Consider the following 16,176-nt stretch of genomic DNA (forward strand, 5'->3'; position numbering starts at 1 on the left):
GAGCATGAAGAAACATTCCAGATAAAATTGTCAGGCTGCCTAATCTTTATGTGTATGTGTAATCTATGTGTATACCTGTGTATGTGTGCTTGTATGTAATCTGTAAACTGCAATTCCTTTTGCCTGATACATGTTATGCTGCTGTATCCTCACTAAAAGTTGAAAATTGTTCTATATACATTTCCCTGCACATTTGACAAATATTTCTTATTTACTTGAAAGAAACCTTCCTCACCAATGGGGTAGCAAACTCTCAGTAAGAATCCTTCTGAAAAGTGATTGAAAAAGAGTTTGAAAAATTCTTAGCATGAGAATTTTGACTTCTTTTTTACCCCTTGGGGGTAAAGACTGTATCTTCCTCTAAGAAAAGAGTCTTTGTTTGGTTGCTTTTTTTTTGTTCTTTGTTTTTCATCATGCCTCTGTCTTCAGTAATAATCATACATTTCACTGTATAGGATATCCATACACATTTCCATTCTAAACCATTATTATTATGCTGATGTTGGGTTTCTTGGGTGCATTTCATTCAAGGAGCTGAAATACCAAAACAAATTAAACTGCAAAGTACTGGAATCACTTGAGATGTTTCAAGGGTTTTTTTAATGTAAAGTTTGAGTTTTACACAATGGGGGAAAAGTGCTCAGAACTAAAATAAAAAAAAATAAAATGCAAATAAACATCTTGCATTAATAACTTAAGAACTGGCAAATCAGCATTTCCTTTTACCAACAATAATGTGCGTACTAGCAGTATAAGATTTTATATATACTCACATTTCATGCTGAAGTAAATTTTTGCCACCCAGGCTCCCATGAAAAAAATGGTTTATAAAGGAAGAATACTTATGTAATACTTAGTAAAATGCAATGAGGACAGTAACACTAGAATTATACATACTGCAGGAATAACATCAATTTGACATATTCTAAAACGCTTAATTGACCAAATATGTGATAATGGATTTGAACAGATATAAGAAAATTAATTAGTGTTACCCCTGTATCCTTTTTAATCAAATAAGCAAAATATGTGGTCTCAATCTAAGTAACAAGCATAGCCTATTGTTTGATTTGCACTTAAAGATCAGACTGGTTTTAATGAAGCAATAAAATGGAATCTTACACTCTAAATTTGAGAAATACTATTAGAATAAAATAAGATAAAATAAAATCTAACTCTGTTTTACAACTCTGAAATGCCACTGAAATATTTGGAGTTATAACAATGTATATTTGGAGTTATAACAATGTACACAGAGTGGAATATAAGCATTAGCTTGTTTCTTACTACTTTTTAAAAATGAGAATTATATAAAAATATTGGATTCTATTGCAAAGCAACACATTTAAAAACAACAACACATTTTTTGTTCACAGCTTCTGGCAGACTAGATTCATTACATGACACACTTTTCTTGGCTGAGTTTTAAAGATAAAATTACTTTTCTGCAGAAAAGAGATTTTTTTTTTTTTAATTGAGGTCTGGAAGTCACTATCACAAAAATCCAAATAATACACACGTGCATGCACACTCACTCACTCAATGTCCCCTCCCTTCCCCTCCTTCCCAGCAATTTAAGCATATTGGAGATTAAAGTCTTTTGGAAGTATCCAAGGTCAAATCTTAAGTAAAGTGGGATTAAAGGAAGGAAAAAGTGGAATTTTTTTTAACTAACTGAAATAACTAGGAAGTTATTCTTACAACCTCCTCTTTCCAGGCCAGCACTAAGCAGCAAAGGTCCTGAGAGTGTTTGAAAAGTTCCCTTTCCTTCTCTCTCCAGTGCTGTAAGAAAAACAAGTTAAAAAGAGGCAAATCAAAGAAAGGCAGAACTGTTCCATCCTGAGCTCCAGGGGGCACTGTTATACCACAAACTCCTGCATAACCAGCACTAGTTTAATTCATCATTTAAACAACAACAACAAATATTTGACTTCGCAAACCTTCTGTCTTCAGATGTTCCAAACCAGTATTTCGGCAAAGGAAATGAAAAGGGGAAATCAAACAAGCTTTTTTTCTCTCTCTCTGTTTTCCATTCGTAATATTTTATTTCTACAACAAGGACAAACCACTAGAAAGGCAGAAAACAAAATATGAAATTTCCCTTCCTTTTTTCACTGTAAAGCGTTTTTTGTTGTTGTTTTTTTTTTTAAATTCTGGACTATATTAGATTACTTGTTTTTTTGGTTCCCGCCTCCCCCCTTTTTTGTTATGTTCTTTGCTTTGTTTGTTTAAAATTAATGTTGGAGAATGAGGAAGAGAGGAAATAGTCTTTGGTAGAAATACACAGCAATTACCAGTTGGTCTGAAACTGTAGGCAGAAGCTGATGGCAGAAAATGGTCATGTTTTATGTCGAAATACTTTCAAGCAGGGCAGAAAATTGTACTAAAGCTGGTAGTATAGAGCTCTTTATATAACATAGAAATAGAGAAACAGGTTAGATTTTACAGCTTTCTGTAGAAAGGAAGGAAGAAAGAAATGAAGAAAGAAATTCAATATATAATAAAGATTTAATTTTGAGTCCTAATCAAATAATAGCATGTTAGATTCTAGATACAAATAATAAATGAAAGAAAAGAAGTAGAGTTGATGGATACATTTCATTATTTATCATGGGTTATATAAACACTTCTCTTTCTATAAAGGAAGGATTTGCGCTCTGCAAGTTCTGCCTTGAACATTTCAAGTTAAAAACAAATGTTTTAAGAAAAGAAACTAACATAAAACAGCCCTGTATTGGCTTTTGTGTCTTTTTAAATATCTGTGGCTGTCTCCCCCTGTCTGAAGGAAAAAGCCATTCATTAAATTAAGAGTGAACCAGTTAAACTGGACCTTTCATTGAAAAAAGTCTCCCAGTGATCCATGCTTTATTTGGTGGATTGTCTTACAACACAAATAAACGAAGGGCTTTTTTATCTCAGGAACTAAAAATACTAGAAAGAAAGGAAATCCAAGCCAGGCAGAAAATACTAGGAAATAATTTCCTATTAAGCAGACCCTCTGCCTCCATGTATCTCAGATCTGAATGGGTTTAGGAATCATGAAAGTACACAAGAGACAAGGGCTCATATTGCTTTCTCTCTCAGGTTAAAAGCTAGTGACAGAGAGGAAATCAAATTCAAAAGTAGCATCAATGTTTACAGTGTGCAAAAATAGATGCAAATAAATATAGACTAAAAATCCATCTTGACTATCTCCTGTTAGCTAGCTAGTGAATGAGCCTGATGCTGCTCCCAAGAAGTATCTGGGTGCAAAATCTGGTCCTGTGCATATCAATATATTTAAAAATAAATATGTACAGTGCTACTTGGGTAACTGCAATATTTATTTATTTGGTGAACAAAATGCTTCTATAACTATCCACCGTGGATGATTTAAAATAAAATTCATATTGTAATTATTTTTTTCCGAACTAGTCCAATCCTGTAAATCATGCTTTGGAGAAGTGCGTGATAAAAAAAACAAGAAACCAGGATGTTTGGAAAGTATAGTTTAAAACAATCCACTTGAGACAAAAGAAAAACAAACGAACAAACAAAGCACACCACCTTAGACTTACTGCAAATTCAATTTCTAAAATATTTTTGTTAACCTTTTCCTGTGCAGTGCCAATCTTGTTTCTTTAATTTATATTTTGTTTGGGCAGATGCTTCTTGAAATATTTCTAAGTAAAGACTGCATTTTTATTATTATGTAATTAATGAAAAATGAGGCACAGCAAGAGGATGTATAGTGTGATGTAGAATTCAAACTGTGTATAGAAGATAGAATAGCATACTACACACTGAAAATAAATTAATTATATGCACACCAATCTACATGCTTAGATTTGCAAAAGTAACTTGGTGACTTGGAGTTCCTTAGTTTCCAGGTGGTGAATTTGAGACACCATAAAGGGCTTGGCTTTCAAAAGCATTCAGCACTTTTTCTGAGTGTCCCACAGAGGTGTTTCCTAAAAGATCACTTTTAAAAATCCTACATATGTATGCGCACAAATACATACACTTTTTACCCACTGATGATACGTGGAAATAGCTTTGTTCTTACAACTTTGCCCAGTAATTTTGTGTGTGCTTAAATGTCATAAATCCAGTAAAACCCCTTTGGGCCCACAGTGATATTCTAATTAATACTGCATAATGGTCATTCCATTAAGTTCATTATTAATAATACTTATTAATACATTAAAAAAAAATCTGGAACCACTCTCGAGTTTTTGACTCTGACACAATGTCTTAACAAATAAATGGAAAAGATAAGTGCCTTTCTTAATGCCCTTAGCATGAAAACCAAAACAAACCAAACCAAACCGCTACTACCACAATAGTAATAGTAATGAGAATATATCACCTTTCCCACAGAATTGATTTCTTCTAGTGATTTAAAAACTGTAGGTCCAGTCTTGCAAACATAGTACCTACTACTTGCGAGTCACTCTCCTAAGTTTGTTGGAATCATTCGTATTAATGAGCACAAACATTGATTGACTATATTTGCATGATTGACCTCATGCTACTTTCTGCTGTGCAATGCAGAGAGGAATCAAACATGGCAGAGAAAACTCCCAGACATCAATGGCAGTCAGCAGGGCCTGGCCTAAGGCACAGGAAAAGACTGTCAGTGAGGCAATGAGGGACCTTGAGGCACAAGCTTGTGATTGGCTCTGGGGCAATCACACCCAGGCAGTAAAACAGGGGAAACAGATAGGGTTGGTGATGCGCTCTTCTCTGCTGTGCCCAGATATTTACTGGGAATCTGTGTCAGATACTGGTGACAATGGTTCTTTTATGCCAGTGTTCTCCTCCTCAGAGAAGGGGGCACAGGGATGGCAGGCAATGACTCCCCATCATATTTTAAGACACATTCTGAAAGGGAAATGGATTCCAGTCAGCTGGGCTGTCCACCCGGATGGGCAGTAATCTGTGCATATTTGCCATTACATAAACTGATTTCACCACTCATGATCCCTTCCCTGCCTTGTGCTGAACCATATTCTTCCTTCCTGACAGGCGGTGAAGATAACCACTGAGTTTTGTCTCAACGATTTATGGGGGGCGGGGGACAGGGATTCTGTGGAAAGCTACCAAAGCAAGTGGTGCTGTATGTAGAATACAATTGTTTGAGGTCCACTTCTTCCACTGCTTAAATGCAACCATGTGTGGGGCTATGCACAGCTTTTCAGCAGCTTCGGGCAGGGCATAAAATAGACTGTTGCATTTAAAAGAAACTACAAATACAATTTAGTGTTGTGGGGCGACGTTACCCTGGAAAGGCACTAGTATTAATGTTCCTAACAATCAAATTTTTAAAGTAGTAGGTTCATTTTATGGAGTATTCCACTCCAGTAAAAATTGGAAGCTAAATTAAACTTAAACAGGCCTTACCAAAAGAAGTCACTTAGTTTTTGGCAAAAACAAAACACCAGATTCACTTTTGGTGTCATGAGATCAGATTTTCTAAAGACCTTAGCTTTCACGTAGATAGCTGAGTTTCAAAGATGCTCAGTACCAACAGTCATCCAACAGACTGAGCTTAATTCAAGATCTGGATAGTTAAATGAGATCTGAGCCCTTCTAAAAACCAAACAAAATGGGCACAGCCTTACCTTTGACAAGAATATACAGACCACAAAGACTACAAGTTCCAGGATGCAAAGTGCCCTCTGGAGCTTAGCTGGTGATCATTTATAACCTGTAGCCCATAGTTTACTAAAATAATACTCAGTATTGTCAACAGTTATACAACATAAATAAGCCTTGCTTACAGAGAGTTTTTAAACTATCTGAACACTTGAACTTCAAACCCATTCCTCATCCTAATAAGAGGATGTGAGTGGGAAAGCACCATTCCTCTTCAGGCAGATGTGGTCGTTTCTGACTAATATAGGCAAAAGGGCTTTGGAGCAACTTAATACTATTTGTGCTTTGACAAAATGTTCATTTTATACTGTTAACAAGGAAATATTGCTCTGGGTTATTAAGGCCTGAAGGGCAGAGTCTGTACTATCTGATCCATCCATGTTGCAGGCTGTTGCACTGAAGCACAAAACAGCTGCCTGATTTCTTAAGCATCTAACAAGAAGGGAGAGAAAGAGCAAAGAACCCCTCCCTTCCCTAAGCCTCTGCTGCAGAAGTTTCTTTGTTTTAATTTAGAACAAGCCTCATCTGTATGAGATGCAATTTTTTTTGGCATTTCCATTAGCACATTTAAATTGCAGTTATTACAAACCTTGTTACCCTTAGGAATGTACTTTCCACAAGCTCTCCAAGCATTGTTGGAGAAGCAAAACAAGAAACAAAAACTTTTGCTTCAATTTTTCAGCAAAGAGGGAGAGGAAGCCAACTCAGAAATGAGGGGATTATCTATTATGAATCAACAGGAGGCACTTTTGAAAGAAGAAACATTGCTATCCAGATTTGAAGGAACTGAAGCATTTATTGGAACAAAAAATGCTCTTTATTCAAATGTTATTTGATTGAATTGTGTATTCCTTCTTGAAAAACATGGAAAATGACTGAAGGAAAATCGAATGTAAGGTTGTATGCTAATCTTTTTTGTGTTTCTTTCTCAAACTTTTTCCTTCTTTCTGTTCCCCTCCCTCCATGTATTTTTCTTTATGACTTCCTGTTTTACCTCCTTTCATTCAACCCATCCGTCTGTCTTTCTCAATGGTTTGCTCCCCCACATTTTTCTAACTTATGCTAGCACAGATTAATAGCTAATGAAACTGTGTTTGAATGGGACATTTGATTTCTTGCACCGATCCCAGCTTAGAAATTGAACTCAGCTATGCACATACAAAGTAAACAGATCTCACTGGGCATTGACAAAGAGACAACCTAAGTATATCATATCATCTTTATATTACTGACATAGCTACTGACTGGTTACCCTGAACCTTTCTGGATCTGTTGGTAATAACAATTCATTTCCTTGCAGTTGAACCTGTGTTTGTATGAATACAGACATGACAGTAGCATAATATTCTTGTATGTAAGTGCAAATTCAGCTAGAAAAGTATATGCAGACAACAATTTATGCGATAACTCTAGTTCCCATTTGTTTGCAAATATTCCATGAGCAGATTTTGATTTATAGTGTTTTGTTCATTATCGAAAATTATTCAAGGAATGCTTTATGCAAACATATTCCAGCTTGTGGGTTGTTTACTAACAATTTGCCAGGGCTAGTCCTTTGAGTGTTTATAATATGCTATGTGATTGGCCATCTGGGTCACATGGTATTGTTTCTGCTCTAAGATTAGCTGGACCCTTGGTTCACAAAGTACCTTTAGTAAGGCCACGTGAATGTTTCAAGCTCAAATCCTTGGGCAAAGACATTTGCACATGTCCTCATAACATTTTCCTTTCCCACAAACAAAATATATCTGGCATAAATGTTTGTGGAAAATGAGTCAAAGGATTTGTGATTACTGTTGAACTGAATTTGTGGTTTGCTCACAAATACCTTTTGCAGGAGTTCAGCAAACTCAGAAAACTCTGCTGGTCAGAGTGAGCTCATGAGCCTATATTCACTTTACAAGAGCTAGGGCTTGGAGCGGTAACTTTTGGTGAGTCTTAGGCTCAAGGCACCAGTGTGAACTAGATAAATGTATACTCTCTTAGTATCTCATGCACCTGTACAAAATTGGGCTTAGACTGTACAATAGAGATTAGTGTGCTATAAAAGCTCCCTGAATAGTGTCAAGTGATGAGCTACAATGTTTTGTCTAAGACTCTCTGGGGGGCAATCCACAGATGTCAACAGAGGACTGTATAGCACCAGCAGAACTATTTGTTGAAGGGGCTGTGGTAAATAGGCACCATTGCTTTATGAGCAGTGCAAATCCGTCCTTGGTATAATTACAATAAAAGACAACTACGTTTTGAACATGAGTCCCTGTATTGCCTTCTGAGCATGCAACAGGTACTTAGTAGCTCCAGTTCAACATGCAGGGTTGTTTATCATAGATTCATAGATTCATAGATGTTAGGGTCGGAAGGGACCTCAATAGATCATCAAGTCCGACCCCCTGCATAAGCAGGAAAGAGTGCTGGGTCTAGATGACCCCAGCTAGATACTCGTCTAATCTCCTCTTGAAGACCCCCAGGGTAGGGGAGAGCACCACCTCCCTTGGGAGCCCGTTCCAGACCTTGGCCACTCGAACTGTGAAGAAGTTCTTCCTTATGTCCAGTCTAAATCTGCTCTCTACTAGCTTGTGGCCATTGTTTCTTGTAACCCCCGGGGGCACCTTGGTGAATAAATACTCACCAATTCCCTTCTGTGCCCCCGTGATGAACTTATAGGCAGCTACAAGGTCGCCTCTCAACCTTCTCTTGCGGAGGCTGAAAAGGTCCAGTTTCTCTAGTCTCTCCTCGTAGGGCTTGGTCTGCAGGCCCTTGACCATACGAGTTGCCCTTCGCTGTACCCTCTCCAGGTTATCCGCATCCTTCTTGAAGTGTGGCGCCCAGAATTGCACGCAGTACTCCAACTGCGGTCTGACCAACGCCCTATAGAGGGGAAGTATCACCTCCCTGGACCTATTCGTCATGCATCTGCTGAAGCACGATAAAGTGCCATTGGCTTTTCTGATGGCTAAATGATGGCAAATCATATATATTCTTTCCTTAAGCCTTTGTTTTCCCAGTGGGCTAGGAAGCCAGTGCCACTCTCTCCATCATAATCTGGCTCTTGTTGGCTTTCTGGATCCTCTGGTAATTTAAGTGTATCCAGTGCTGGTACCAACCTGTATGATTTATTAAGGAGTATCACCATATTTTTCCTCTTAAAGACTGAGTACGTATAGGTATTTTGGACACATTTTGCTTCATTTGTGGGTTCCTTTTTTTTTAAAGAAAAATTTGAAAGCGTGTTTGTGTGACTCTGCATTTGTGAGTATATGGAAGGGAAACAGGAGATGGGTCAGATTACAAATTGCACTGAAAGATTAAAGATGTAAATACTGTCTTTCACAAACACAAGCACGTTTTCACATATATTCTCTCATTTGACAAACATTCCCCACCACTTAAGCATTCATACAATCCCTGTTTACATTAAGAGGCAGTTTTTCAAATGTTTGGTGCCCACAATTGAGCCCAGATTTCCAAGAGTACTTGGCACCCAGTTGTTCCCATTGTGACATTTTTATGGTCAGAAATTCAAAATAGCACAGCATGCTGGGAGCCGAGGAATTTTGAAAATCAAGCCACTTATTTTGGCACCTAAGTGGAAGCTGAGCTCTTTTAAAAATCTGGCCCATACATTACAAACTCAGAAAAAGTATCATATAGTTACATTTTCTATCCCACGCACACTCTAGCACATGAATGCTCTTTGCCAAATATTTCCTCTTTTGCACATAAACTAGAGTCACATTAGTTCCATTGAATTTTGAAAGTTGGTGGTGGCGTAAGAAAGAAGCAAAGTTCAAATAAAAATCAGATCCGGTAATTATGGGATTTTCTGCATACATATTTTTTCAGACTTGGCTTGGAAATGAAACAGAGAAAAGAGAGACCTATTTCAACTAGGTTAGGAAGCAAACAAAACCACATTGGAAAAGGGTGAGGGTAGATGAACTCCTTTTTATGAAGGCGCTTGACAGCTGAAAAGAAAAACAGTGAAGTAACTTGTAAAGTGGATAAGCCTATTAAATGTTACATTTGCAATTTACCACTTAGCATTATGGATTCTACCAAGAAAGACAACTCAGTAGTAGGCGACTGCATGCTCCAATAATAATAGCATTTACTTTCAACTAACCAGTACAGCACCCCTATGAAGTACAAAAACAGCATTATCTCCATCTTGCCTCTGACACAGGAAATATCCCAGTACAGGGAAAAGCCAGGGTTTGCCAAATGTCTGCTGCCTGAGTGGTTCCCCAGGCTTTGCGTTCCTTTCCTTACTTAGAATAGCTGTTGAACTTCCTCTTAGTATTGCAAAAGACAACTTTTCCCTGCAGAGAGCCAAAGATCTGATCCCTAACAAATAAAAATACCTTAGAAGGGAAATAAAACTTCATGCTATGTAGTTTATAATAATTTTTATTGATTAGGGGTTAGGATGAGAACTTCAAGGGGCAGAATTACTCTGTCTTCCTACAGCATCAAATTTTATACCAAGCATGGCCGTTAATAAGGATAGGGTACTAAAATAGCTGGACCACAGGTGTGATCCAATATGGCAATTCTCATGCTTCCCAAATTTAAAGCCTGCTGATGTCAATGGGAATCGTTCTGTGAATGCAGTAGATTTGGGATTAGGCCCTAAGAAGGGTGATGTCTCTTGCTTGCTGGTGAAAAGGAGCTGTTCTCATAGGCTAAGTACAGACAGTCAAAAAGCCCGAGGGAGAATCGATTCAATCTAGGCAGCTTCTTCTAAGCTATGTAAGTTGAACTGATAACCAACTGAAATGATGTTCAGCTTTCAATTGGGAAAGGCAGGGAGGTTTTCCTCAGCCCAGACAGCTCTGGGGAGCTGAGGGAACCCCCCTGCCCCCTGGACCCTTCTCAGCTGCTGATTGCTTCAGCCACTGCCACAGGAGGGAGGGAGAAGGAGTCCTCCTGGCTGGGTGCTTACCCATGCAGCCCTGCACAAGGGCACCATGGAGCCCCTGCCTTGTGGGGCTTCCCCCCACCCCAATTCAGCATCCCCCAGCCTGGGGCAACCCCAGAGAGCTGAGGGGAAATCTTCCACTCCCGAGCCCCAGAGCTGTTTGCCTTAGTTGCTGTTAGTATCAGAAATAGCCCAGGGCAGCCTCAGGGAGCAAAGGGAAAGTCTCCTGTTCCTCCACAACTAGTTTTGCCTCAGACTTGCAGCAGCTGAGGCAAAACTGGCTTCAGAGGAGGAGAATTTCCCTCTGCTCCCTGAGGTTGCCTGAGCCTCTCAGGGGCCAAGGCAAGCAACTCTGGGGTTCAGGAGGGGAAGAGTTCCCCTCAGCTCCCTGGGGCTGCCTCAGGCTGGGGGACCATGGGCTGGGGTGGGAGGAAGCCCCCCAAGGTGTGGGCTCCCTGATGCGCCCATGCTGGGCTGCATGGGCAGGCACCCTGCTGAGAGGACTCCTCTCTCCCTCCTGTGGCAGCTGCTGAGGAATGAGAGGAGAGGGCTGTAGAGGGTTAAAAAGCCCCTGCCACAGGGGATTTCCCTCCCCCCATGTGCTGTGTAGACCCTGGCTAGGAGGGCCTGGGGGTTTGTTCCCCTGCCCCACCCCCCATCCCTATGGTCTGATGGACACAGGCAGGAAGCAGGATAGAGAGCACAGGGGCAAGGCAGTCTTTGCTCTGCTGGAGCAGGCAGCATAACCCAGGGCTGCAAAGCATGCTGGGATGCTGAGGGACTGTGAGTTAACTTGAACCAGGAAGAGATCTGGGACAGAAGTTCATGAACCGGTTTGACCTAAATCAGTTAAGTCTGATACTACATCCTACCAGGTTTATCTTAAATGAGTTTTGGCCCTTTTGAAAGCAGTTTATGTGCACTGAACTTCTGTTCTGTTACAGGTTTAAACCAGTTTTCTATCACTTAAACCAGTTTATGTGTAACTCCTGCCCCTAGCCATAAAAAAAAGCAGGAAGAATGGTCCTAGACAGGGGCAGAGATTAGGATCTTGGTTCTGGGAGCTTGTGTTAAGTGAATGTTTTCTTATGTTGGCACTGACATATCAACAGCACATCAAAAGCACAGACTCCTTGCAGTTGAACTGGCACCTAGGAGTCTTCCAGCATCCAGCTTTCTAGTGCCAGAGAATACGAGCTCTCTGTGGGTATAAGGAAACAATTAAAGACAGAGATTGCGCCAGTTAAAAAAACAAATCCATCTTCATTGGTTGCCTACTGAGTAGGACATATTTCCCAAGCCACTTGGATTGCCTTGATGGAATAGACCTGTTTGATGGATATCAGCTTTTCACAGCATTTGTCTGTACTTTATTTGCCTTCATGTAACTCATGTTAGAACAGGGTGACTCCTTGTCTCCGTGCCCAGACTGCCCTGTATAGAGAGGATTATAGCTCTGCTTTTAATGAAGGTTAGCTTTAAGGTCACTCTCAATACCCCTCTCACCCCACTGACCATCTACCCAGTAGCACCCTAAACTCAGCCTCCAGCAGCAGTCTGGCCTGGCCCCAGAAGCTCTGCTGGACTTCCAGGAGTGATGTTAACACCAGGGGTGGGCAAAATGGCTGATCCGACGGCCAGTCACTAGTGACAGCCTGGTGTGGAGCTGGGGCAGAGCTGTGATCTCCTGCTTGTGCACCCCTGCCTAGGGTGCACGAGCCGGACTTTGCCCATCCCTGTGTTAACCCCAACCCTCCTTGATCTTTCACCAGTCCCTTTCTCCAGTAAGTGTTGAACTCACCAGGGCATTGTAAGTCTCCAGTACTGGAAGTCAGAGATCACCAATCCCATGGCTCCCTGGTTGATCTTCCTGTCTTGACTGCCTGCAAGTGGTCAAGCAGAGACACAGAGAACAGCAGTGAGCAGCTGCTTGCTAGAAAGGCGTGGCTCAAGGGACTCCCTGTACAATGTGAATTAACTTTGCTGTGGCCCTCAAGGTAAGCTTTAGACAGGGAGAGGCAGCTCACATGGCTTTGGCTAGTAGAGGGCAACCCTCAGTGTTGACCCAAGTATCTGCAGATAAACTCCATGAGCTTGTCACTCCTGTCAGCAAAAATAATTAGGGTCACATTTTCAAAGCAATTTATTTACATTTAGGAACATCAGCCCTATTATTAAAAGTTACTTAGGGCCCCTTTACAGTGTGGTGGCAGCAGCACCTCCCTCTTGGGCTGTTCCTGAGCCCCCTGCCTGTTGACCTGCTCTAACCTGGAAATACATCTGTGATGCCACTCTGGGGTCCACCCTAGTGGCCGCTGTTAAGAAAGTCAGAGCCTGAGTTCTCATCAGCAGCCATAGAGGAAAATCCTGGAGTGTCTTTGGAGCCTGTTCTCCAGTTTGGAGGGCATCAGCAAGCGCAGGTAGGTGGATAGCAATGGGACCTGCCTAGCTGGGCTATACCACTGCCTCAGTATAGATGAATCCTTAAGAACCTAAGTCTCATGGAAAGTCAGTAGGATTTAGGGTACTGAAGTGTGGATTTTCAAAGGCATATAACTCCCATTGATTTCTATGGGTATTAAGTGCCTCCATACCTTGTTCATCTAGACTTAGATTCCCAGGGACTTTCTAAAATGGAACTTAGGCTCTCAAGGCACTTAAGTAATTTTGAAAATTTTACCTTTATTTCCTTCCTTTGGCCCAACTAACAAGAAAGTCCTGTGCTTTATTAGATGCCTCTGACAAACCTGCTACCACCTGAGGAATCATGACACCCTGTTGTGCTGGGTGAGTTTATTCTGTTGTTGAATTTATTTTGTTCTCACAAAGCCCTCATTTTAATGTGTACTTGATCCTAGGTTGACATGGAGGTAAATAAATTCTTTCATCTGCTTTTCTCCAGCAACAAGTGCTTGTTAAACGAGCTACACTGGAAAGGAAGAAAGAGATTCTGTTTCAATAATAGCAGCAATTTCTGCCTGTGTTTTCCAGCTGTGTGGTACATTGGACTGTACATGTGGTGCAGCGCACAGTCACGGTTTGAGAATATTTCTTAACATCATAGTTTTGTTTTCTCTGCTGCTATATGTCATAATATTTCTATCCCCAGAACAATTTTTTTTAATGCTGATGGTATAGCAGTTGTTGCCTCCTCATCCTCTGTCTCTTTTTTTCCCTTATTGGTCTGAGTGCCCTTTACAAAGAGCACTTACTAGTACTAAGTATACAGTAATGCTGGCAAGCAAGGTGCTATTTTCACCCTCTAATGCAGCTTATTCCTCTTGAGTATGATTGCAGTACAGATATCTTGCAAGGAGTTATGGTAGTCAAGTGCTTGTGACGGGCCAGAGGCAGTGATGTAGAGGGGTTAAATTGAGTTTTGCCTCTTCCCCTCTTATACTAAGTGCGCAAGGAAAGAACAACAATTGGTTGCTTGGGAGGTTGAAGGTCAGTATATTGTCTTTAGGAAGGATGGGCTTCATACTCAGCTTGGTAAGTGTGTTTTGAACCCCAACCTTGGGAAATCATTTGTTTCTTTTTTCTACCTATGTCAGCTTAGGTTTCTGGTTATAAAGGTTGTGCCATGAGGAAAAGACCTTGCTGACTGTCTCTTTCTTTTTTCTGATGAGTCATTCTACCTGTCTGCATTTTAGTTGTTGTTATTTTCAGTAAAAAGTAAGGATTTTGATAATGAAAAGTCCAACTGCAAGTAAATGAGTACTGGTGTTCCAGCAAGTTTGAGGTCATACCACCATGGGTCATGCTGCCCTCAGATCTTAAGACTAAGTAGGATCAGACACTGATCAATAGTTACAGAATCAGAGGGCTACAAGGAATCTCAGATAACCTAGTCCAACCCTCAGCACAAATGCAGGACATGCTATTCCTATACAATTCCTGACAACTATCTGCTAGACCTGTGTGAAGCAGCTAGTATTCGCTTTTGATTCAGCCAATTCAGGGGACAGCGATTTGATTTGGTGATTTGAATCACTGTCCCAAATCAATTTGGCTGAATCTGATTCAGACATTCAGCTGCTGCTGAATCAGCTGAATCTCTGAATCTCACAGGCCCATCCCCTGCCTGCTCTCCCAGCCCAGTAATGGCTGCCTTGCCCACCCCAGCTCCCAGCACTTTGGGAAAAAAAGCCTGATGGTGGAGCAATCCCTGCTGCCCCTCACTGTCCCATGCCACCTGGGGGGTTGGGGGCTCTGCCACAAGCCCCCCAACCCTCCATGCTCTCCCAGCCGCCCCCCCCCTAACACATGGCTGCTCTGCCCGCCCCAGCTCCAGCCCTTTAAGAAAAAAACACAAAAAAAAATCCAGGACTCACTGACTGCTGCCCACCAGGGGGCAATCCCCACTAGTCCCACTGCCCCACGCTGCATGGGGGGCTCCGCATAGGTCTCCAGAAGCCACGAGGCCACAGCACGAGCTGGTAAGTTTGGGGTTTGTTTTTTTTCTTAAAGGGATGGAGCTGGGGCAGGTGGGGTAGCCATGGGGGGCTGGGAGAGTGGGCAGAAGTCTGGGGGCTTGTGGTAGAGCCTCCCAGGCAGCATGGGGTAGTGGGGGGCAGTGGGGATCATCCCCCTGCCTGGCAGCAGCCGGTGAATGGAGGCTTTTATTTAGGCATTAGGAGCTGGGGCTGGGCAGGGCAGTCATGGGGGGGGCTGGGGAGGGGGCACTCGGGGGGGCTGGGGGAGCAGGCAGGGGATGGGGCCTGGCAGGGGTCCCGCCACGGTCCCCTCCCCCCTCCTCCAGGCCCCCCGCCCCCTACTTACCAGCTCAGAGTCCGGGTCCAGCTCCCTGCTGTAGCAGGTGAGGACTGCCTGAATCACCAAAGCTCTCCAAATCTTTTCTGAATTGATTTGGAGCTTTTAATTAGTCCCTTGATTTGATTCGGATTTAGAGATTTGGCCACCGAATCAGGCCAAATCTCCTCCGAGTTGAATTAGCACCCGAAGCTTCACACAGCCCTAATAGCTACCCACTTTTTTCTTAAAAACCTCCTACTGAGGAGACGCAACGACTTCCCTGGTTATCTTGTTCACTGTCCCACTATTCTTTACAATTGCAAAATTTTCCTGAAATGGAATCTAAATTTCTTTTCTGCAGCATATACCCATTGCCTCTTGTCCAGCCCTCTGTGGCAGATGAGAAGACTATCTCTTCTTTATAGTTTTTCAAATATTTAAAAACTGCTGTATTATGTGCCCCCTTAATTTCCTTTTCTCCAACTTAACATATGTGTTTTTTCTCAACCTTTCCTCATACATGATGCATTCTGACCACTTCAGTACCTGACCATTTTTCACCTCTGGATCCCCTTTAGTTTCTCTATATCCTCCTTAAACTGCAGAGCCCTAAACTGTGCACAGTATTTGGACTTAACCATAGCTGAGCAGAGTGGTACTATTACCTCCCGTGTCTTACATACAACCTCCTGCTAATACAGCTAAAACTTGAATTTACTTTTCTGATGACTGCAGGCTATCAGATCGTCAAAGAAAAGACAGGTGGTGCTGAAGAAAGTATTGGTGAGTCAGCACCAAAGCTGATGATCAAACATACTGCCCGGTATCAGCTCCTGGAGTTTCCATCATTTAGAGAAAGCCCC

At 41.6% G+C, this 16,176-nt stretch overlaps 1 long non-coding RNA gene across 1 annotated transcript in view; it reads left to right on the forward strand.

Moving 5' to 3' along the window:
- The first annotated feature begins 6,125 nt into the window (after positions 1 to 6,125).
- Positions 6,126 to 16,176, forward strand: part of LOC109284680 (uncharacterized) — a 421,234-nt gene continuing 411,183 nt past the window's right edge. The window contains exon 1 of the long non-coding RNA XR_002092233.2: positions 6,126 to 6,529. This is a non-coding gene — a long non-coding RNA (uncharacterized LOC109284680). The remainder of the gene's footprint in view (positions 6,530 to 16,176) is intronic.

This window comes from Alligator mississippiensis, chromosome 10 (assembly GCF_030867095.1).
Source record: "Alligator mississippiensis isolate rAllMis1 chromosome 10, rAllMis1, whole genome shotgun sequence".
Taxonomy (NCBI): Eukaryota; Metazoa; Chordata; order Crocodylia; family Alligatoridae; genus Alligator; species Alligator mississippiensis.